The 25,407-nt window shown below is 30.3% G+C and overlaps 1 protein-coding gene across 4 annotated transcripts in view; it reads right to left on the reverse strand.

Annotated features, from left to right (window-relative positions):
• LOC129969601 (sodium/potassium/calcium exchanger 2-like) overlaps positions 1-25,407 on the reverse strand; it is a 380,277-nt gene that overhangs the window by 298,824 nt on the left and 56,046 nt on the right. For 2 of the 4 annotated variants that reach the window (XM_056084244.1, XM_056084241.1), the window contains exons 1-2: positions 443-496; positions 262-361 (exon numbers count right to left, since the gene is read on the reverse strand). The exons of 1 other annotated variant lie outside the window; for it this stretch is intronic. The gene's annotated coding sequence lies outside the window, so the exon portion shown is untranslated. Of the gene's footprint in view, positions 1-261; positions 406-442; positions 497-25,407 lie in introns of those variants that run through there. One more of the 4 variants, XM_056084243.1, reaches the window with a different exon arrangement.

Genomic DNA, 25,407 nt, shown 5'->3' on the forward strand with positions numbered 1-25,407 from the left:
CTATTTTCTTTAGACCTTACATGATATCTACTCTCCAATTCCTTACGAGATGCAACCACTAATACGGAATGAAAATTAAATCTAATTACTGATTAAATAATTTCTGAAAATACTTTATCATCAAGAATGCACATGTAAATGAAATTTCAGCCATGTGGTACATGAGAAAATCACTGAAGATTCGATAGTAAAATCCCACGTATTATAAACATGAAACAGGCGTATAAACAAAATTATTTAATAAATAAAAATAAAACTGACCAGATTAGAACCGCCATTTCCATTCTACAGATTAACCTTGAGAAAGCAAGCCTTTTCAAAACTCGCTCTATTTGCTGATTTGTGAAGAAACCAACAGCTTCTAAGAGCGATGAAAAAGAAACGAAAGCAGTTAGGAAAGTGTTGATGAAGTGAATCGATCTAGTCATAAAAAAGCACTAACTTTAGTTCAGGTCTGTGGACTGACGCAAGCAAGATGTGTTCAACTTGAGTAGAAACCAATCTAGGAGGAAAAGCCCGCTATCGTGACGTGTCGTAAAAAGGACGGAAATAATGACTATTAGCAAATGCTCAAGAAGGTCAAATTGACTTCCCAGTTTCAAACAAAAGAATAGCCGATTGATTTCGGTTTCATAAAATGTTGGATATTATGAAAATTCCTTATAAGTCTAATTCGACGGAAGAAGTGTGGTCAGTGCCGTTTGTTCAATTATTAGATGAATTAGTTTACTTTACTTAGTTTAGTTTAGTTTATTTATATTATCCCGTTTTTTTAAAGCAACACTAAGGCTATTTTGGAACGGACCTAGCAATTTTAAACCGTGGTTAGATGACGAGGACGACATCTGAGCTGGCACCCCTTCTCCCGATAGATAAATTGGTATTTCACGGATTTAAAAAATATAGTGGGAATGGTTTTCTTTCGATTTCTCATTATATTTCCAAATAATAATTCGTGTTGTATTTAGTTTCGTAGTATAACGAAAACAATCGAGTATATATTTTCCAACAGTACATCTTCTACAATCAATATATATTAAAATCAGTTAAGCCTAAAATTTGATTCAGCTCTACATTTTTAGTGTTGAAATCAAATATTGAATTTCATCTGCTTAACTCTATCCACTTTTTGTTTTATTAAGATCACGCACTATTATTAAGACTTTTATAATTACTTTTGTATTATTAAGATTTGCATTTTTCGCAGACATACTGATCAACAGACTGTCAAATCTTTGGTGAAATTGTTTCAAAATTTATTACCGATAAAAAAGATTGGTGATAAGACTAAAGACCAAATTTCATCCATCTAGTTGTATAAGTTTCTGAATTGTAGTGTTCACTCGTAAATAGGCATAATTCCAAAACGAGATTGGGGTTAGACTCGGGTAGGCATGAATGAAGAGTGATGAAAATCTAAAGGTCAGATTTTTTTATTCTTATAATACTTCCTATTTCATTCTTTTATTTTTTTTTTCATAAATAATCTCTATGTATATATAAAACACAAAAGTACGTGACACAGATATCACTCTTATTACTTATCTTCTAATGGCAACAATCAAATGTAAATAAATCATCACATGAATTTCAGACTGCTTCTTTATTCAATTTTTTCACGCATTAAATTCTAAACTTCGCTTAATTCATTAATGGAACTGCAAAATATTATTAGAAATATTCTGGAGATGCTTTATCGTATCACCAAAAAGCAGTACAGTAAGAAAGAAAATAGAAATAAAAAAAATAGGCTTGCAACAGGAAGTTGAATCGAACGTGAAAATTGATCAAACCCGTCGCCAAATAGGTTGTAGTAATGATTTGTGTATGTAAATTGATGTTCATATTTCCCAAAATTATTATTTTATAAAAATGGGTTTTTGTATTATTTTAAGATTTAAAAAATTACCTTTAATAATGAAATTAATTTCACTTCCGTTGAATTTTTCCCTTAATTATAATAACTATTTTGATTCAATTTGATACATTATGTTTAATAATCTTTCTAAATGCTATGATGAAATAACTCATCCATCAAAACATTGAATCGCTTGTTTTTGGCAATCAAAAATTCTACAGTAGGATTTCCACTCTTATTTCGCTTCCATTTTTATTTGTTTTATTTCGTAGTATATATGCTTTTTAATTTGCATTAAGCTGATTCAACTGAATTTATGTCATATAAAATAAAAAAAGATAAAAAGTTTTTTTAATTGTATTCCACAAATTATTTAACATCGCAAAAACTCAATCATTTGGGCTAATAAACTGGTCGCCAAAGACGGCTAGTACTGAAAAATGTTTTTCTTTTGACGTATTTACTTTTCAACCTCTTCAGTTACCTTTTAGTTGAATGAGATAAAAACCACAACGCTCTTTTTGTTAGAACGGAACTTCACAAAAGTTATTAACCAACATAATGAAACTTTTCTTCTATACTGTTACCTCCAGTATGCATAACTTTTCCACCAGATATTATCCTCATGGCTGCCCCATGTATATAAATTCCCACGGGAGCCCTGTTTAGGCACCATTACGTCTTCAGCCAAAATTCTACGATTCCCCGGTGATCCATTGCTGCGCAAATACGAACATCAAACATTGAAGAAATACTTCTCTGCCGAATGATAGGGGAAAAAAAGAAGAGTCGGGGAAAAAAACTTCCATCGGTTGGTTTAGTGGGGGAATGACGTAGCACAAATGCACATCAACAAAATGGCCAGAGAAAGCTAAATATTCCCGAATTATGGGTTTGTGGGGAGAAGAAATGTATGTTATTCCAGAGGGAATGCGTCGAATTCCCTGGTCGTTGTCTTCGGGAAGCTAAAGGAAGGTTTTTTTTCCCCGAAATCTTAATGCAAAGATAGTTTCAAATAAGGAAATGAAACGGAACAAGTACTATTCTTCTGTGCTAAGGAAAAGAATTTTTAAAAAAGAAAAGATATTTTCAATGTAATGTCACAAATTTTGTTGCAGCCTTGATTTTTGGAATAATTTTCAATTTAGAAAGGATCGTTATGTTTAAAAGGTGTTGTTAACGTAAAGATGGTTAGGTAATGTTAATGTAAAAAGGTCATCTTAATGTGAATGTGGTTTCCAATAAGGAAATGAAACGGAACAAGTATTGTTCTTCTGTACTACGGAAAAGAATTTTTTAAAAAGAAAAGATATTTTCAATATAATGTCGCAAATTTTTGGAATAATTTTGAATTTAGAAAGGATCGTTCTGTTAAAAAGGTATTGTTAATGTAAAGATGCTTAGGTAATGTTAATGAAAAAACGTAATCTTAATGTGAATATGGTTTCAAATAAGGAAATGAAACGGAACAAGTATTGTTCTTCAATGCTAAGGAAAAGAATTTTTTTCTAAAGAAAAGAAATCGTCTATATTACATTCCAAAGTTAGTAGTTGCAGCCTTGGTTTTTGAAATAATTTTCAATTTAGAAAGGATCGTTCTGTTAAAAAGGTATTGTTAATGTAAGGAAGGTTAGGTAATATTAATGAAAAAACGTAATCTTAATGTGAATATGGTTTCAAATAAGGAAATAAAACGGAACAAGTATTGTTCTTCTATGCTAAGGAAAAGAATTTTTTAAAAAGAAAAGAAATCGTCTATATTACATCCCAAAGTTAGTAGTTGCAGCCTTGGTTTTTGAAATAATTTTCAATTTAGAAAGGATTGCTTTATTAAAAAGGTATTGTTAATGTAAGGAAGGATAGGTAATGTTAATCAAAAAACGTAATCTTAACATGAATATGGTTTCAAATAAAGAAATGAAACGGAACAAGTATTGTTCTTCAATGCTAAGGAAAAGAATTTTTTAAAAAGAAAAGAAATCGTCTATATTACATCCCAAAGTTAGTAGTTGCAGCCTTGGTTTTTGAAATAATTTTCAATTTAGAAAGGATTGCTCTATTAAAAAGGTATTGTTAATGTAAGGAAGGTTAGGTAATGTTAATCAAAAAACGTAATCTTAATATGAATATGGTTTCAAATAAAGAAATGAAACGGAACAAGTATTGTTCTTCAATGCTAAGGAAAAGAATTTTTTTCTAAAGAAAAGAAATCGTCTCTATTACGTCCCAAAGTTAGTAGTTGCAGCCTTGATTTTTGGAATAATTTTCAATTCAGAAAGGATTGTTCTGTTAAAAGATATTACTATAATGTAAAATTCCCCAAATATGAATTTATATTATTCTTGAATAAAATGGAAGAAAATTTGATTACTTCAAACGTTAAAACAACACAAACAGATGTATTTTGAAGAATTTCATTCTCATTTTTTATGAATGTCTACTATATACAAAAAATTGCGAATCGCTTTGTATAAGAATACACAAAATTATAAGTGATAGAAGAAAACTTTTTTTGAATTCAATACATAGAAAAATAAATCTTTTAAATGTAAACTTTAATCATTGTATAATTATAATTTTCGAAGCTTGAATGTCTACTGTGGTTTATCTGACTTCATTACATCAGCTATTGCATTCTAAGTGAATAATAGCAGATTTAAGCATTTAGTGATCCAAGGCAATATATTAGAATGTCCCAAAAGTTTCTTTCTCATCGCTAAAAAGGATCTGTTTTTAAAGAGGCTTGTCACTGGAAACGAAACTTGGATTTTATATAGAAATGTGCATAGAAAACACACTTGGTGTAAGGACAATAGGCCTTCAACTGTCGAAAAGACGAGACTACACCCAAAAAAAAGTTCTTTTGTCCATTTGGTGAGATTGGAAAGGCGTCATTTTCTACAAGCTCCTTCTTCAAGGTGAAATAATAAATTTTACGAAATATTGTCATCAACTGGATCACCTAAAAACTGCCATAGCAGAAAAACAGCTGGAATTAATAAACCGACGAAGCGTTGTTTTTCATCATGACAACGCGAGATCACATATTGCATTAGTCGTAAGAGAGAAGCTCTTACAGTTTGACTGGAATGTTTTACTGCATCCTGCATAATCTCCAGATCTCGTTCCATCTGATTATTACTTCTTTCTGTGCTTGAAAAATTCTCTTCAGGATAAGCGCTTTAAATCCATCAGCTAAATAAAAGCGCATCTCGAAGATTATTTCTAGTCCAAAACACAACCATTTGGGAAAGAAGGCATAATGAGGCTTCCTATGAGATGGAAGAAGGTAATAGAGCAAAAGGGTTCCTACATAACAAAATAAATAATATCTTAAACAGTGAAATAGTGTGTATTCATTTCATATTAGAAATAGGAAAGAAACTTATGGAACACCCTAATACATTATAAGAATATTCTTTTAATAAACTTTTTAATTTAATTTCACATTTTAACGCATTTTTATCATATCCTTATTTTATATTAGATTATTTTTTTAATTTTATAAATTATGGAATAACATTTTTTTTATTTATATGATACCCTTCCCTGCATCCACGTTTTCTCATAACCTTATTGAAACAGATTTTCAATTATATTTAATGAAATATTAATATTATTCTAATATTTTATCATTATTTTATCATATTAAGATAAAATCAAATGATTTATCAATGGAAATCATTAATCATATCATTGAATTTGTCTTTTTTTAAAATTTATTTATTGAAATATATTATTATTAAAAAAATAAACAAGTCAATAGAATTAACTATTCGGCCTCCTTTCACCTTGAGGGTCTAGGCAACCGACCAGTCGGAATTCAACTAATGTACGCAAATAATTTTTGAATCACCCAATTAAAAATAAAAAAGAATGCTAAAAAAAGCGACAGTGAAAATTCTGCTTCAGAATTTATTTCCAATCAAAGCACATTTTTTTTAAAATCCTAATTTTAACATTCGCTCAAGCTTTCGAATGAAAGAATGGTTAATAATAATATTGATTAAGAATTTCACTACAGCAACAAAAAGCATTTCAAAAAGTTGCATTCAAAGTTAATTTTGAAAAAATTAAAGAAAAAAAATTGCTTAAAAATTAAATTGAAACTATTGAAAAGCTATTTTATTTCAATTTAAAGTGGTGTAAAAACATTTTTGTCGGATAACATGTTCTGAAGATTCTAAAAGAAAATGTTAAAATTTCGATATTTTTTAATTAATTAAAAACTAATCAAAGTATTGAAAATCCTTTTTTTACCTACCTACCTACAACTCAAAATATAACTATATAGCAAGTTTGGTGGTAATAGTATTATTTTTTTTAATTTTGTGGTTTCACTATTATGTTTAATAGGCAGTTTACTAGTTTAAAGGAAAATCTTTAATAAATATTAATTGATTTTCTCTCGTATAAAATTTATATAAAGCAAAGTTTTATCTAGAATCTATAAATATATGAATTCATATAATAATATTATTTTGGTCTTAATTATACAAAATTTGTACACATTTACATTTACGATTTGTGATAAAATTACATGGGATGTAATTTTTTAATTACTTTTTCAGTAATCAACTTACAAAAAAAAAACTATAAAATACTAATTGTTATTCAGAATTTTTTTCTTTACAAATATGTGCTTGTGAAAAAATAAATTAAGAAATAAATTTTAAATGAAGAGTTCAAGAAATGCGAGAAAAATAATTATTGTTCTTACTTATTTCCTAAATTTTTTCCTCGATATTATTTTTTACTGATTCTGACAATTTTGGATTCTATTTTATTTGAAAGAATAACATTTCCTGAACAAATTTGCCTTCTTTTTCTACTCACGCTTTCGAAAAAGTACTTTAATCATTTTTACATAAGAAAAAGGATCATTTAATTAGTAAAGCAAAGAAAGAAAGACTTTTCCACTATTCTGTATAAACCAACTCGAATTGGACAAAAGAAACGAGAAATATGAAAGTCATTTGAAACGCATAGTTGTAAAAAGAACAAAACTAATTAAGTATGAAATATTATCCCTCTTTTACCATTTCATTTCATTTCTAATTTGAATATAGAAAGAAAATTAAGATAAAAAAAGAAAGGTGTCAAAATAAAATTTTTTGTTCTGGAGAATAAAAAAAAATGTCGGTCTAAAACTAGCTATTAACTATTCTATCAGAAAAAATATGTAAAAAAAGAAGCATTATCAAATATGCATAAAGACCAAATTACTTCTCTAAAAAATGCCTTGCTGGAGATAAAAAGTAAAAGAAAATTATAAGGTAAAGAAAATGGCAAAGGAATTTTAAATCATACCTTCACTTTTCGTTCTGGAATTTCTTGAAACCTTGGAAGTTCCATTTTTCTCTCACATAAAAATCGGATTATAGATTGGAGAAAGGCGAAATCAAAACGAAATTAAGAACAAAATTGTTCTTAATGTGATCCGATATGTTAAAATGGAAAAGCAGAATAGTTAAAAAATTAGAAACCATCTGTCTTTTTTTTTTTTAATTTTTACCATTTTTGAACACTGTATCCAAGAACTATATTTCATCATCCAAAGACAAGCCAACTATAATCATTTCACTGTTCAAATACATATTATACTCATGAAATAAAATTGTAGCAATAGAATTTTAATCTAATAGATAGAAATGAATTTTTGTTTGTTCGTATTTTATGCGCTGCCATATACCGTTGCCATTGCGATGAAACCTTACTAAATTATTGCTTGCTCTTGAACGAAGGTTATATTTTAAAATTGACAAAAGACGAACAGTAAACGGCAAATGGCACTCGTCTTTTGGAGTTAATCGCACATGTATCAAACAAAATAAAATTATTACGATTGATTCCAATCAATGTGAGTGAAATGAAATCCTACCTGATCACACATATCAGTATCAAAAGACAAATATGCGGCAAGAAACGAGGCAACTATTCTTAACGTAAAATCGATTGGAGAAGTTATGCTCATTCCACGCATTCCCATCATTCCTATCGACATGCCTTTTTATTTCAAATGACTGCAATTCCTTATTCGACTTGCATTTTCGATGACCATCAACAAGGCGTCAATGTGCGGATTGAACCTAAAAAATCCATGTTTTTCCCATGGTCAGTTGTATATAGGATGCTTACGAGTCGGACAGCCAATAAATTTATTTATTTTGGCTAAAGACGCAAAAAACAGAAAATATTATTTACCCTAAAGCACTTGAAAAATAAAGTCAAAAAATAGAATAAATATTATTTCTACTTCTCCTTTATATATCATTCAATTTCAATGAATGTATTCATTGCCGATAAGAAAATAAATATCATTCTTTCGCTCATTCTAAATTAAACAAGAAAGCTATTTTCAATTTCAAACGATATTTTCAAAATTATTTCTTCTGTGGCAGCATCGCACCGAGTACCAACTAGTAAAGTAATATTTTTAGAATGATATACTTTTAGTAAAATACCTGATATAAGAAAATACTCCATAGGATGTTACATTTCATAGAAAATTGAATCTAGGGCCATCACATTTGGCATGAAGATACTTTTTGATTTGAAAGTTGTTGCATTCCATTTCTCATTTCCAAACGAAATGATTTCTTTCATGCGGCATTTGCGAAAAAATTTGATGATATTTATTTTGCACGCAAATAAACCTTTTTTAAAATAAAGAGACAGATTTACCGATGGCTAAACAAAAGAAATTAATATCTTACATTGATAAACTCTAATTTTAGAAGATATCTGTTTTTTCCCAACCGGCTGCAAACAAAATTTGACACAAAATTATAACTGTTGTCATAAAATCTCGTACCAAATATGATATATTTAAGTTACTGTATTTTTGAGTAACCGCAATTACATGTTTCTGAAAGGTCAAATCAATAAAGGTCAATACTTAAATTTGACCTTTAAATTGATTTAAAATTTGATAGGTGTTTACACTATAAATGTTAAATCTGATTACAGAATTTTATATACTAAATTCTTTTCCATTTGTATTTATCTTCTTAACTTTTATTCTAATAATCGGGCAGATGACTTCCTCGGAACAGAGGTTGCTCAAAATTTGATAGAAATATAAAAATTAGATGTTCAGACCGCATACCAAATTTCATCCGTCTAGCTCAAAGCGGTTGGAGTTATCTTTGTCAAAGACAGACAAACGGACAACATTTTCTAATAATTTGTTATCGAAGTCAGGGAGGTCTAAAATATGGAGATTCGTCAAAATTTCGAATTCGAATTTTTTTAGGAACACTATACTTTCTCTATGCTTCGTATACGAGAAAGTAAAAAGGATAAAATAAAATATTGATAGTAACAATGTGAAAGGGTTTGAGTTCCACTTCAATAATGAAATATATTATTGTAAAATGCGCGTAAAATATTTTAAAAATTAATTAAAAATAGAAAGACAAATTGTACCACAAAAAATTTAATAGCACTGAAAAGGTTAAATTTTGAACTTTAAGATGATGTAAAATTCATTTTTATATTGTAGCAAGCAATACCCATACAGTATTGCTCATTGCATAACATCCAAGAGGAAGAAATTAGCTTTAAATTTAAGTCTAGCCTCCACCCAATATGACATTGGCATGTCACGCAACATCAAACAAACATTAAAATATGTTTAGAAATCATAAAAAATAACTACAAAGCAATTTTTATTGCACACATTCAAAAATATTTTGACTGTTCAAAAGGTAAAAATATGATATGTTCATAGACAAAAACAATTCACTAAAAATATGCAACAGAAAAGCTGTTTTAAAATTTAAAAATATTCAAATAAGTCTTTGTACCCACTGTTTCACACTTGTTTATCAAATCTATATAATCTGATATGGAAATAAAATTCAACTTTCTTCATAATATTTCTTTGTAAACTATATTGACTTTTTTTTCTCCTGGTGCCAAGACAAAAAGATTTTGTTTTGGATGTAACTCTAGAAAGTGCCACATAAAGTTGTCCATGAGAAAAACATTATTCGCTCAATTCAATTCCAGCATAATGAGTTTTGAATGGCTGTTTAAAATCAAACGTAAACTAAGAAATGTTTCGCATATGCATACCATAGATCTTGCAATTTGCGCATGCACAGTTCGAGGTTTTCGCATATGCCCAGATAAGTGCAAAGTATAAATACTGCTGTTTTACGCATGCGCGAATAGTAGTAAAAAATAATCAAAGTCGCAGTCATAAAACTCATTTTTTTATTTTGCTATGGCTTCAATATACTAAAAGCTTTCCCAATAAATGACCTACAAAATGATAGAAATATCTCCAATATCAGTTAAATATTTCTCGAGTTTTTCTCTTTCAAACATACAGACGCTTTCAGTAGACATCATTTTATATTATATATAGATATTAATTATACTGTGGAAAAGTATCAAAACTTAGTTTAATTTTAAATTAATTAAAATTCTAATTAAAAATTGAAGTGCACATTCCCCCCCCCCCTCCAAAGATTGATGTACCGATTTTGGTATTCAATCAACACATGTGCAAAGATAAACAAACATTCATCTTTATTATAAATAAAGATGCTATTTAGAATTAAATAAAACTACAGCCATTTGCTAAGCAACGGTGCAACTAACATTGGCTAAAACTACTTTAATTTGCTCTTGGTCCCTTAAGAACTAACAGTTTTAAACTTAGTGGTACTTAATGTGGCCACGAAATCTTTTACGTTATTTTTTCCCCTGAATGTCGCGAGTAGCCGAGTGGTTCTCGTTCCACACGTACAAATCTGGGATTTTATTGGCATTTCGGTACAAGAATCCCAGAAATAAAAGGCTCAAGCAAATCAATAACTACCCAGCATCTCATATTCTCCGGCAAAGGATTCTAATGGACGAATTCCAAATCCATTCTGCCATGCCCTCGAGATCTGGATGGGAACTGTTCGATTCGGTTTGAAGTAAATGTAATTTTTGAAAATGGGATCAAAGATGTTTCCACTCGATTTATGGTATTGAACGGATGAAAGTGAATAAAATAGTTATTATTATAAGTATAAATGTGTCTTAAAGTCAATGATTTGTCTGAATTTTAATCTGAAAGAATTCTAATAGAAACTATGCTTCATAAATAATTATGTGTTCCCGAAGAAATTGCGTTACTTCATTTGATATTACTACAAACATTATTACATTAAAAAATATGTTTGCTTAAGGCTGATATTTAACTGCAAATTAATTTATATTGACTACAATTTCGCTTCATTTCTTCATCATTAAAACTGCTAAGTAGATTCTAAAAATTAAAGCACCATTACATACTTCATATGTATTAAATTTAAATGCCAGCAGCCATAGCACAAGTCACAAAAATTCTCGAGATGAGATTATTTCTGAAAGCAGACGATATTTTTAGGAGATTGGAAAGCAACGGAAACAATCGGTTTATAAAAATAACAGAAAGATAAATGCCTATGGAAAATAAAGATGGCATTAAGTTAATGATGCAAATATTTGTAAATGAAATATAATTCTGTTCATCAACTGTATTTAAATTTTATCCTAAAATAATTATTTCTATTTTTGCCATAAATGATTATGAATTGACTTCATTAAGTATTTATTTTTATTATTTTGCAAAATGTGTCCATGCATTTAAATATGTATAATTAAGTATTTAAACGAGTTCTATCTTTTTCTTTTAGAAAGCTGATGCTATCTATATGGTATGAAACTCCCAAGAACTAAACATGATTTAGCATTCCAATTCCCAAACTTTTAATCTGCACCAGATGAGAACTTATAATCTAAGATAAAAGGTTAAACATATTTGAAACCCCTATGACAACCGTGGGGACTTCGTAGATCAAATATGGATTTTATTCACCTAACTAAAGTTCTCGTCATTTATTTTAGCGATCAAAATTTCTGTGAGTAAAACTCTATCTCACTTTAAAAATTGCTTCCATTTAATAAGATCTTAAGGCCTCCAAAAACGGTAGGTATTCATAGCTACGAGATCTCGAATCAAAGACTAAATAACAATACGGGTGTATCATCGTTATAATAATCTATCATCAAGTTTCTAGTGCCTTTATTTATTTGAGATTTACAAACTAAACTATCGTAAGTTTGACATCGTATTTAAATCAAAATCTTATATCCAAACAGTTTATGGCTTATAGTCCAAAACTTCATATCCAAATAATGAAATGGATAATCGGTGATAAAAACCAGAACCAGGACAAACAAATAATAAAATTATCAATGGATATTAGAGCCTAGATTTTACAGAACAATCTTTAAGGATCTAGATCAATACAAGTCTTAATTTCTTCATCGCTTCTTAAGCCAGATAACGCTAACATCTTGATCATCCGAACAAACTAATGGCATAAAGAAAACATAACCATGTGAAATAAGAAAATAACTTCATTTATTATAATAACATTACTTATCAAATAGGAACAAATTTCGTATTTGTATATTATCCCCATGCCAATGGCGAGCTTTTGGCTTAAATGCATGCCATTAGCGAACTTTATGTTTAATTTACGGAACATTATTATCAATAGACTAATATGACATCTCTGGCCGAATTTTTTGACAATTAATCCCTAGCATGTGGCTAATGCACAAGTAAAAAAAGTTCAGTACGGTAGCTATTAGACACTTGAGACAATTCAGAATAGGCATTTAAAAAACCCATCTGGTATTTATTGTAATATCTTGATGTTCAATATAGTTCCATTGTAGCTATAATTATATATTTAATTTTATAACAATAATATCAAAAAAATTGATAAGTTTAAAATCATTTTTATTTTCTCGAATAGAGAGGAAGTATTGTAATCGTCAAAAAACTCGAATTCAAAATTTTGTCGAATTTTCAAGTTTTAAACCTCTCTGTGTTCGAAAAGCGCATTTCCGGGAAATGTCCGTCCATCTGTCTGTCTGTTATAAAAATAACTCAAAAATGTCTAGATCTAGATGGATGAAATTTCTTATACTGTCTTAAAATCAAATTTGTAGATTCCTATCACATTTTCAACAAAATCCTCAAAGAGGAAGTCTGTCAGTCTGGGTGTTCGAATATAATTTGGAAAAATAATTACAAAACAAAAAAAGCTGCAAAGATGAAATTCGATGCACAGAATTAATATCTATAACCTGAACATCCTCAAATTTTGAATCAAATCCAACAAAGGATTGACTGCCATTTGTTGGTTTCAATACATGTAAACATCGTTTTGAGAAACATACAAAAGCATGTAAAAGATGTAAAGCATGCAAAAGATGTAAAGCATGCAAAAGATGTAAAGCTTGTAAAAGATGTAAAGCATGTAAAGAAACATTAAAGATGCAATAACTTAAATACTCCCATTTGGTATGTGAATTTGTGACTACAAGTGTAGTTTTGTGTCAAATTTTTGTTTCAGTCGATTGGGAAAAAACGCATGAAATACAAATTCGATTTTCAGGTACTATTAATATACCAGGTATTATTAATCGCCTAATATTTTTTTTAGGTATTTCAGGTACTATTAGTCGCCAAATAACCCACCAAGGATGGCATAATAAATGAAATATTAATGTGAAAATCACAAAAACACTAAATTCACGCCAAAGTTTAATATTTCGTAACTATTATAAGTCAAAGCTATGCAAGATGTTCTCTGGGAAAAAACTTTTATTAGAAAGTATAAGAGAAAGTTTTAGGGAGACCACTGCCGCTGGTTAATATTTAATATCGGATTTTCAACTGAATATTTCTTCTACCCATTACGTTTTTCAAATTATTTCATTTAATAAAAATCTTTTAATTTGTCCTTAATAAGGTTTCATTTTCTTAAAAGAAATATCATTTCATATGATATTCCTATTCGCTTCAGTCTTCAGATTTCAATCTCCTTATCATGCCATCAATATTAAAACCAATCAAGCTGCACACTTGAGGTCATAATGACACGCAAATTTAGACGGCTCCACTCGTCTGACTGTTGCCTGTTAGAATCTACAATTTTATTGACTGTTATAATTTATTGTTCCACAAATTGCATCTTTAACAGATTTTCATTTGTCGTGTGACTATTTTAAGCCACATTTTGAGTAGAAGCTTCTGAGGGTAAAACCCCTGAGTACCACAGAGCAGAAATCTGACTTCTAGCGGAAATGAAGAAAGCACACACACACTCACTTGTACACCCCCTTTTTACAGGGGGGCTCATTCACGCATCTCGCAGAGAGAACACAAGGAAGAGAACAACCATGTTCGAACCAGGACTCGAACCCGGAACGCCTAGATCACGGGAAAGACGCGCTACCCCTAGGCCAGGACGCCGGCATCTTTACCACATGCAATGCAATTAAAATTTTAATCAAATTCATGTAATTAATTGATAACATGTAACCAGCCGAAGTGATCTACCTGAAATTTTCTCTCATACTTCTCTTTCCATCCCTGCATAAAATTGTGGACTTTGGGCAAAGCCGTGAACGCCACTTTTACTTAAATTTTTATTTTCAGAGTCCCTCTCATAAGATTTATGTGTTTCATAATATAGTGAAGAAAAGTGAATATGCAATTTGAACACCTATTTTCCTAAAGATTGTAAACAAAATTTAACGTACACCTGCAATTTTAGTCACTAAACCACGTATCGAATTGCATTTATTTATGAGTCACATTCATGTGTAAGAAAGAACAGACTGACAGATCGCCTGGTCTTTGACAAATTTTGCTCAACGTTTGATATGAGTCCATCTACACTTATGATTGTAAATGCTGTACTACATTTTATCATTTTTCGTCCCATTTAGCAGGCAGGATCATTTCAACTCGGATAACCAAATAAATGTTTTAGAAATAGATATCGCTCAAAATTTGATTAGAAATCTAAACATTTTCTAGAAAAAGCACAAATAAACTACATTCCATATACTTTTGGAATTTTTGAGTACATAGAATGACACAATTCAAGATTTTCGAACTCGAGGATTCATCAAAACTTGAAAGTTAAAATTTTATATTGTATATTTTCTTTTTGCTTACGAGAATGGGTTCACTGAAATAGAAATGAACTGATTCCATTGTTAAAAGTTTTATTTTGACACATTCTAGTAGTTTGTACCCACAATTTTAAAGATTTTGATAGGCTTGTTTTTGCAAATGAATCCCAACTCCCAAAATGGTGTAACAGACTTTTTTATAATGCAATCATTCTTTTTGTAACTACTGGGCATTCTTACTTTTTTTCTATAATACTTTTGTTGAATAACAAAATATAAATACTTTGGTGTAGGTTCGAAATTGCGTCTGCTTTCAAGTAAAAAAAACCCTCTTAATGTAATTATTTCATATAACAAATAATAGAATTAAGAAATAGTTACATTGACAGATTTGATAGTATGTAATTAAGAAAAAGTTGCATTAGCAGATTCGCTAATGCATATTAGTATATTAGAAGATTTTCCAATGTAGTGTTAAGAAATAGCTGCATTAGTAGATTCACCAGTGCAAATTATAATATTATCACATTCGCCTGTGTAAATTAGAATGTTATCACATTCGCCTGTGTAAATTAGGATGTTATCACATTCGCCTGTGTAAATTAGGATGTTATCACATTGGCCAGTGTAAATTATAATGTTTTCACATTCTCCAGTGTAAATTATAATGTTATCACATTCGACAGTGCAAATTAGGATGTTATCACATTGGTCAATGCAAGTTAGGATGTTATCACATTTGTCAGTGCAAATTATAATATTATCACATTCGCCTGTGTAAATTAGGATGTTATCACATTCGCTAGTGTAAATTAGGATATTATCACATTTGTCAGTGCAAATTATAATATTATCACATTCGCCTGTGTAAATTAGGATGTTATCATATTCGCCTGTGTAAATTAGGATGTTATCACATTGGCCAGTGTAAATTATAATGTTTTCACATTCTCCAGTGTAAATTATAATGTTATCACATTCGACAGTGCAAATTAGGATGTTATCACATTGGTCAATGCAAGTTAGGATGTTATCACATTTGTCAGTGCAAATTATAATATTATCACATTCGCCTGTGTAAATTAGGATGTTATCACATTCGCCTGTGTAAATTAGGATGTTATCACATTCGCCTGCGTAAATTAGGATGTTATCACATTGGCCAGTGTAAATTATAATGTTTTCACATTCTCCAGTGTAAATTATAATGTTATCACATTCGACAGTGCAAATTAGGATGTTATCACATTGGTCAATGCAAGTTAGGATGTTATCACATTTGTCAGTGCAAATTATAATATTATCACATTCTCCTGTGTAAATTAGAATGTTATCACATTCGCCTGTGTAAATTAGGATGTTATCACATTCGCCTGTGTAAATTAGGATGTTATCACATTGGCCAGTGTAAATTATAATGTTTTCACATTCTCCAGTGTAAATTATAATGTTATCACATTCGACAGTGCAAATTAGGATGTTATCACATTGGTCAATGCAAGTTAGGATGTTATCACATTTGTCAGTGCAAATTATAATATTATCACATTCGCCTGTGTAAATTAGGATGTTATCACATTCGCTAGTGTAAATTAGGATATTATCACATTTGTCAGTGCAAATTATAATATTATCACATTCGCCTGTGTAAATTAGGATGTTATCATATTCGCCTGTGTAAATTAGGATGTTATCACATTGGCCAGTGTAAATTATAATGTTTTCACATTCTCCAGTGTAAATTATAATGTTATCACATTCGACAGTGCAAATTAGGATGTTATCACATTGGTCAATGCAAGTTAGGATGTTATCACATTTGTCAGTGCAAATTATAATATTATCACATTCGCCTGTGTAAATTAGGATGTTATCATATTCGCCTGTGTAAATTAGGATGTTATCACATTGGCCAGTGTAAATTATAATGTTTTCACATTCTCCAGTGTAAATTATAATGTTATCACATTCGACAGTGCAAATTAGGATGTTATCACATTGGTCAATGCAAGTTAGGATGTTATCACATTTGTCAGTGCAAATTATAATATTATCACATTCGCCTGTGTAAATTAGGATGTTATCATATTCGCCTGTGTAAATTAGGATGTTATCACATTGGCCAGTGTAAATTATAATGTTTTCACATTCTCCAGTGTAAATTATAATGTTATCACATTCGACAGTGCAAATTAGGATGTTATCACATTGGTCAATGCAAGTTAGGATGTTATCACATTTGTCAGTGCAAATTATAATATTATCACATTCGCCTGTGTAAATTAGGATGTTATCATATTCGCCTGTGTAAATTAGGATGTTATCACATTGGCCAGTGTAAATTATAATGTTTTCACATTCTCCAGTGTAAATTATAATGTTATCACATTCGACAGTGCAAATTAGGATGTTATCACATTGGTCAATGCAAGTTAGGATGTTATCACATTTGTCAGTGCAAATTATAATATTATCACATTCGCCTGTGTAAATTAGGATGTTATCATATTCGCCTGTGTAAATTAGGATGTTATCACATTGGCCAGTGTAAATTATAATGTTTTCACATTCTCCAGTGTAAATTATAATGTTATCACATTCGACAGTGCAAATTAGGATGTTATCACATTGGTCAATGCAAGTTAGGATGTTATCACATTTGTCAGTGCAAATTATAATATTATCACATTCGCCTGTGTAAATTAGGATGTTATCATATTCGCCTGTGTAAATTAGGATGTTATCACATTGGCCAGTGTAAATTATAATGTTTTCACATTCTCCAGTGTAAATTATAATGTTATCACATTCGACAGTGCAAATTAGGATGTTATCACAATGGTCAATGCAAGTTAGGATGTTATCACATTTGTCAGTGCAAATTATAATATTATCACATTCGCCTGTGTAAATTAGGATGTTATCATATTCGCCTGTGTAAATTAGGATGTTATCACATTGGCCAGTGTAAATTATAATGTTTTCACATTCTCCAGTGTAAATTATAATGTTATCACATTCGACAGTGCAAATTAGGATGTTATCACATTGGTCAATGCAAGTTAGGATGTTATCACATTTGTCAGTGCAAATTATAATATTATCACATTCGCCTGTGTAAATTAGGATGTTATCATATTCGCCTGTGTAAATTAGGATGTTATCACATTGGCCAGTGTAAATTATAATGTTTTCACATTCTCCAGTGTAAATTATAATGTTATCACATTCGACAGTGCAAATTAGGATGTTATCACATTGGTCAATGCAAGTTAGGATGTTATCACATTTGTCAGTGCAAATTATAATATTATCACATTCGCCTGTGTAAATTAGGATGTTATCATATTCGCCTGTGTAAATTAGGATGTTATCACATTGGCCAGTGTAAATTATAATGTTTTCACATTCTCCAGTGTAAATTATAATGTTTTCACATTCGACAGTGCAAATTAGGATGTTATCACATTGGTCAATGCAAGTTAGGATGTTATCACATTTGTCAGTGCAAATTATAATATTATCACATTCGCCTGTGTAAATTAGGATGTTATCATATTCGCCTGTGTAAATTAGGATGTTATCACATTGGCCAGTGTAAATTATAATGTTTTCACATTCTCCAGTGTAAATTATAATGTTATCACATTCGACAGTGCAAATTAGGATGTTATCACATTGGTCAATGCAAGTTAGGATGTTATCACATTTGTCAGTGCAAATTATAATATTATCACATTCGCCTGTGTAAATTAGGATGTTATCATATTTGCCTGTGTAAATTAGGATGTTATCACATTGGCCAGTGTAAATTATAATGTTTTCACATTCTCCAGTGTAAATTATAATGTTATCACATTCGACAGTGCAAATTAGGATGTTATCACATTGGTCAATGCAAGTTAGGATGTTATCACATTTGTCAGTGCAAATTATAATATTATCACATTCGCCTGTGTAAATTAGGATGTTATCATATTCGCCTGTGTAAATTAGGATGTTATCACATTGGCCAGTGTAAATTATAATGTTTTCACATTCTCCAGTGTAAATTATAATGTTATCACATTCGACAGTGCAAATTAGGATGTTATCACATTGGTCAATGCAAGTTAGGATGTTATCACATTTGTCAGTGCAAATTATAATATTATCACATTCGCCTGTGTAAATTAGGATGTTATCATATTCGCCTGTGTAAATTAGGATGTTATCACATTGGCCAGTGTAAATTATAATGTTTTCACATTCTCCAGTGTAAATTATAATGTTATCACATTCGACAGTGCAAATTAGGATGTTATCACATTGGTCAATGCAAGTTAGGATGTTATCACATTTGTCAGTGCAAATTATAATATTATCACATTCGCCTGTGTAAATTAGGATGTTATCATATTCGCCTGTGTAAATTAGGATGTTATCACATTGGCCAGTGTAAATTATAATGTTTTCACATTCTCCAGTGTAAATTATAATGTTATCACATTCGACAGTGCAAATTAGGATGTTATCACATTGGTCAATGCAAGTTAGGATGTTATCACATTTGTCAGTGCAAATTATAATATTATCACATTCGCCTGTGTAAATTAGGATGTTATCATATTCGCCTGTGTAAATTAGGATGTTATCACATTGGCCAGTGTAAATTATAATGTTTTCACATTCTCCAGTGTAAATTATAATGTTATCACATTCGACAGTGCAAATTAGGATGTTATCACATTGGTCAATGCAAGTTAGGATGTTATCACATTTGTCAGTGCAAATTATAATATTATCACATTCGCCTGTGTAAATTAGGATGTTATCATATTCGCCTGTGTAAATTAGGATGTTATCACATTGGCCAGTGTAAATTATAATGTTTTCACATTCTCCAGTGTAAATTATAATGTTATCACATTCGACAGTGCAAATTAGGATGTTATCACATTGGTCAATGCAAGTTAGGATGTTATCACATTTGTCAGTGCAAATTATAATATTATCACATTCGCCTGTGTAAATTAGGATGTTATCATATTCGCCTGTGTAAATTAGGATGTTATCACATTGGCCAGTGTAAATTATAATGTTTTCACATTCTCCAGTGTAAATTATAATGTTATCACATTCGACAGTGCAAATTAGGATGTTATCACATTGGTCAATGCAAGTTAGGATGTTATCACATTTGTCAGTGCAAATTATAATATTATCACATTCGCCTGTGTAAATTAGGATGTTATCATATTCGCCTGTGTAAATTAGGATGTTATCACATTGGCCAGTGTAAATTATAATGTTTTCACATTCTCCAGTGTAAATTATAATGTTATCACATTCGACAGTGCAAATTAGGATGTTATCACATTGGTCAATGCAAGTTAGGATGTTATCACATTTGTCAGTGCAAATTATAATATTATCACATTCGCCTGTGTAAATTAGGATGTTATCATATTCGCCTGTGTAAATTAGGATGTTATCACATTGGCCAGTGTAAATTATAATGTTTTCACATTCTCCAGTGTAAATTATAATGTTATCACATTCGACAGTGCAAATTAGGATGTTATCACATTGGTCAATGCAAGTTAGGATGTTATCACATTTGTCAGTGCAAATTATAATATTATCACATTCGCCTGTGTAAATTAGGATGTTATCATATTCGCCTGTGTAAATTAGGATGTTATCACATTGGCCAGTGTAAATTATAATGTTTTCACATTCTCCAGTGTAAATTATAATGTTATCACATTCGACAGTGCAAATTAGGATGTTATCACATTGGTCAATGCAAGTTAGGATGTTATCACATTTGTCAGTGCAAATTATAATATTATCACATTCGCCTGTGTAAATTAGGATGTTATCATATTCGCCTGTGTAAATTAGGATGTTATCACATTGGCCAGTGTAAATTATAATGTTTTCACATTCTCCAGTGTAAATTATAATGTTATCACATTCGACAGTGCAAATTAGGATGTTATCACATTGGTCAATGCAAGTTAGGATGTTATCACATTTGTCAGTGCAAATTATAATATTATCACATTCGCCTGTGTAAATTAGGATGTTATCACATTCGCCTGTGTAAATTAGGATGTTATCACATTCGCCTGTGTAAATTAGGATGTTATCACATTGGCCAGTGTAAATTATAATGTTTTCACATTCTCCAGTGTAAATTATAATGTTATCACATTCGACAGTGCAAATTAGGATGTTATCACATTGGTCAATGCAAGTTAGGATGTTATCACATTTGTCAGTGCAAATTATAATATTATCACATTCGCCTGTGTAAATTAGGATGTTATCACATTCGCCTGTGTAAATTAGGATGTTATCACATTGGCCAGTGTAAATTATAATGTTTTCACATTCTCCAGTGTAAATTATAATGTTATCACATTCGACAGTGCAAATTAGGATGTTATCACATTGGTCAATGCAAGTTAGGATGTTATCACATTTGTCAGTGCAAATTATAATATTATCACATTCGCCTGTGTAAATTAGGATGTTATCATATTCGCCTGTGTAAATTAGGATGTTATCACATTGGCCAGTGTAAATTATAATGTTTTCACATTCTCCAGTGTAAATTATAATGTTTTCACATTCTCCAGTGTAAATTATAATGTTATCACATTCGACAGTGCAAATTAGGATGTTATCACATTGGTCAATGCAAGTTAGGATGTTATCACATTTGTCAGTGCAAATTATAATATTATCACATTCGCCTGTGTAAATTAGGATGTTATCACATTCGCCTGTGTAAATTAGGATGTTATCACATTGGCCAGTGTAAATTATAATGTTTTCACATTCTCCAGTGTAAATTATAATGTTTTCACATTCTCCAGTGTAAATTATAATGTTATCACATTCGACAGTGCAAATTAGGATGTTATCACATTGGTCAATGCAAGTTAGGATGTTATCACATTTGTCAGTGCAAATTATAATATTATCACATTCGCCTGTGTAAATTAGGATGTTATCATATTCGCCTGTGTAAATTAGGATGTTATCACATTGGCCAGTGTAAATTATAATGTTTTCACATTCTCCAGTGTAAATTATAATGTTTTCACATTCTCCAGTGTAAATTATAATGTTATCACATTCGACAGTGCAAATTAGGATGTTATCACATTGGTCAATGCAAGTTAGGATGTTATCACATTTGTCAGTGCAAATTATAATATTATCACATTCGCCTGTGTAAATTAGGATGTTATCATATTCGCCTGTGTAAATTAGGATGTTATCACATTGGCCAGTGTAAATTATAATGTTTTCACATTCTCCAGTGTAAATTATAATGTTTTCACATTCTCCAGTGTAAATTATAATGTTATCACATTCGACAGTGCAAATTAGGATGTTATCACATTGGTCAATGCAAGTTAGGATGTTATCACATTTGTCAGTGCAAATTATAATATTATCACATTCGCCTGTGTAAATTAGGATGTTATCACATTCGCCTGTGTAAATTAGGATGTTATCACATTGGCCAGTGTAAATTATAATGTTTTCACATTCTCCAGTGTAAATTATAATGTTATCACATTCTCCAGTGTAAATTATAATGTTATCACATTCTCCAGTGTAAATTATAATGTTATCACATTCGACAGTGCAAATTAGGATGTTATCACATTGGTCAATGCAAGTTAGGATGTTATCACATTTGTCAGTGCAAATTATAATATTATCACATTCGCCTGTGTAAATTAGGATGTTATCATATTCGCCTGTGTAAATTAGGATGTTATCACATTGGCCAGTGTAAATTATAATGTTTTCACATTCTAAAGTGTAAATTATAATGTTTTCACATTCTCCAGTGTAAATTATAATGTTATCACATTCGACAGTGCAAATTAGGATGTTATCACATTGGTCAATGCAAGTTAGGATGTTATCACATTTGTCAGTGCAAATTATAATATTATCACATTCGCCTGTGTAAATTAGGATGTTATCATATTCGCCTGTGTAAATTAGGATGTTATCACATTGGCCAGTGTAAATTATAATGTTATCACATTCTCCAGTGTAAATTATAATGTTATCACATTCGACAGTGCAAATTAGGATGTTATCACATTGGTCAATGCAAGTTAGGATGTTATCACATTTGTCAGTGCAAATTATAATATTATCACATTCGCCTGTGTAAATTAGGATGTTATCATATTCGCCTGTGTAAATTAGGATGTTATCACATTGGCCAGTGTAAATTATAATGTTTTCACATTCTCCAGTGTAAATTATAATGTTTTCACATTCTCCAGTGTAAATTATAATGTTATCACATTCGACAGTGCAAATTAGGATGTTATCACATTGGTCAATGCAAGTTAGGATGTTATCACATTTGTCAGTGCAAATTATAATATTATCACATTCGCCTGTGTAAATTAGGATGTTATCACATTCGCCTGTGTAAATTAGGATGTTATCACATTGGCCAGTGTAAATTATAATGTTTTCACATTCTCCAGTGTAAATTATAATGTTATCACATTCTCCAGTGTAAATTATAATGTTATCACATTCTCCAGTGTAAATTATAATGTTATCACATTCGACAGTGCAAATTAGGATGTTATCACATTGGTCAATGCAAGTTAGGATGTTATCACATTTGTCAGTGCAAATTATAATATTATCACATTCGCCTGTGTAAATTAGGATGTTATCATATTCGCCTGTGTAAATTAGGATGTTATCACATTGGCCAGTGTAAATTATAATGTTTTCACATTCTCCAGTGTAAATTATAATGTTTTCACATTCTCCAGTGTAAATTATAATGTTATCACATTCGACAGTGCAAATTAGGATGTTATCACATTGGTCAATGCAAGTTAGGATGTTATCACATTTGTCAGTGCAAATTATAATATTATCACATTCGCCTGTGTAAATTAGGATGTTATCATATTCGCCTGTGTAAATTAGGATGTTATCACATTGGCCAGTGTAAATTATAATGTTATCACATTCTCCAGTGTAAATTATAATGTTATCACATTCGACAGTGCAAATTAGGATGTTATCACATTGGTCAATGCAAGTTAGGATGTTATCACATTTGTCAGTGCAAATTATAATATTATCACATTCGCCTGTGTAAATTAGGATGTTATCATATTCGCCTGTGTAAATTAGGATGTTATCACATTGGCCAGTGTAAATTATAATGTTTTCACATTCTCCAGTGTAAATTATAATGTTTTCACATTCTCCAGTGTAAATTATAATGTTATCACATTCGACAGTGCAAATTAGGATGTTATCACATTGGTCAATGCAAGTTAGGATGTTATCACATTTGTCAGTGCAAATTATAATATTATCACATTCGCCTGTGTAAATTAGGATGTTATCATATTCGCCTGTGTAAATTAGGATGTTATCACATTGGCCAGTGTAAATTATAATGTTTTCACATTCTCCAGTGTAAATTATAATGTTTTCACATTCTCCAGTGTAAATTATAATGTTATCACATTCGACAGTGCAAATTAGGATGTTATCACATTGGTCAATGCAAGTTAGGATGTTATCACATTTGTCAGTGCAAATTATAATATTATCACATTCGCCTGTGTAAATTAGGATGTTATCATATTCGCCTGTGTAAATTAGGATGTTATCACATTGGCCAGTGTAAATTATAATGTTATCACATTCTCCAGTGTAAATTATAATGTTATCACATTCGACAGTGCAAATTAGGATGTTATCACATTGGTCAATGCAAGTTAGGATGTTATCACATTTGTCAGTGCAAATTATAATATTATCACATTCGCCTGTGTAAATTAGGATGTTATCACATTCGCCTGTGTAAATTAGGATGTTATCACATTGGCCAGTGTAAATTATAATGTTTTCACATTCTCCAGTGTAAATTATAATGTTATCACATTCGACAGTGCAAATTAGGATGTTATCACATTGGTCAATGCAAGTTAGGATGTTATCACATTTGTCAGTGCAAATTATAATATTATCACATTCGCCTGTGTAAATTAGGATGTTATCACATTCGCCTGTGTAAATTAGGATGTTATCACATTGGCCAGTGTAAATTATAATGTTTTCACATTCTCCAGTGTAAATTATAATGTTATCACATTCGACAGTGCAAATTAGGATGTTATCACATTGGTCAATGCAAGTTAGGATGTTATCACATTTGTCAGTGCAAATTATAATATTATCACATTCGCCTGTGTAAATTAGGATGTTATCACATTCGCCTGTGTAAATTAGGATGTTATCACATTGGCCAGTGTAAATTATAATGTTTTCACATTCTCCAGTGTAAATTATAATGTTATCACAGCAATGTATAATGTAATGAATCACAGCAATATAAAACAAAAGTCAGTAACGTATTCTTAATTTCATAAGAACATAACTATGGCCATATTTGTCAAAAGATTAATTGTTTGGTAAATAAGTTTTATATTACCTTTACTGTAAATTTATTTATCTACATACTTTGTTGCTTTACTGTATCGTATTATTTTATGGCTTTACTG

The sequence above is a fragment of the Argiope bruennichi genome, chromosome 5 (assembly GCF_947563725.1).
Source record: "Argiope bruennichi chromosome 5, qqArgBrue1.1, whole genome shotgun sequence".
In the NCBI taxonomy this organism is placed as follows: domain Eukaryota; kingdom Metazoa; phylum Arthropoda; class Arachnida; order Araneae; family Araneidae; genus Argiope; species Argiope bruennichi.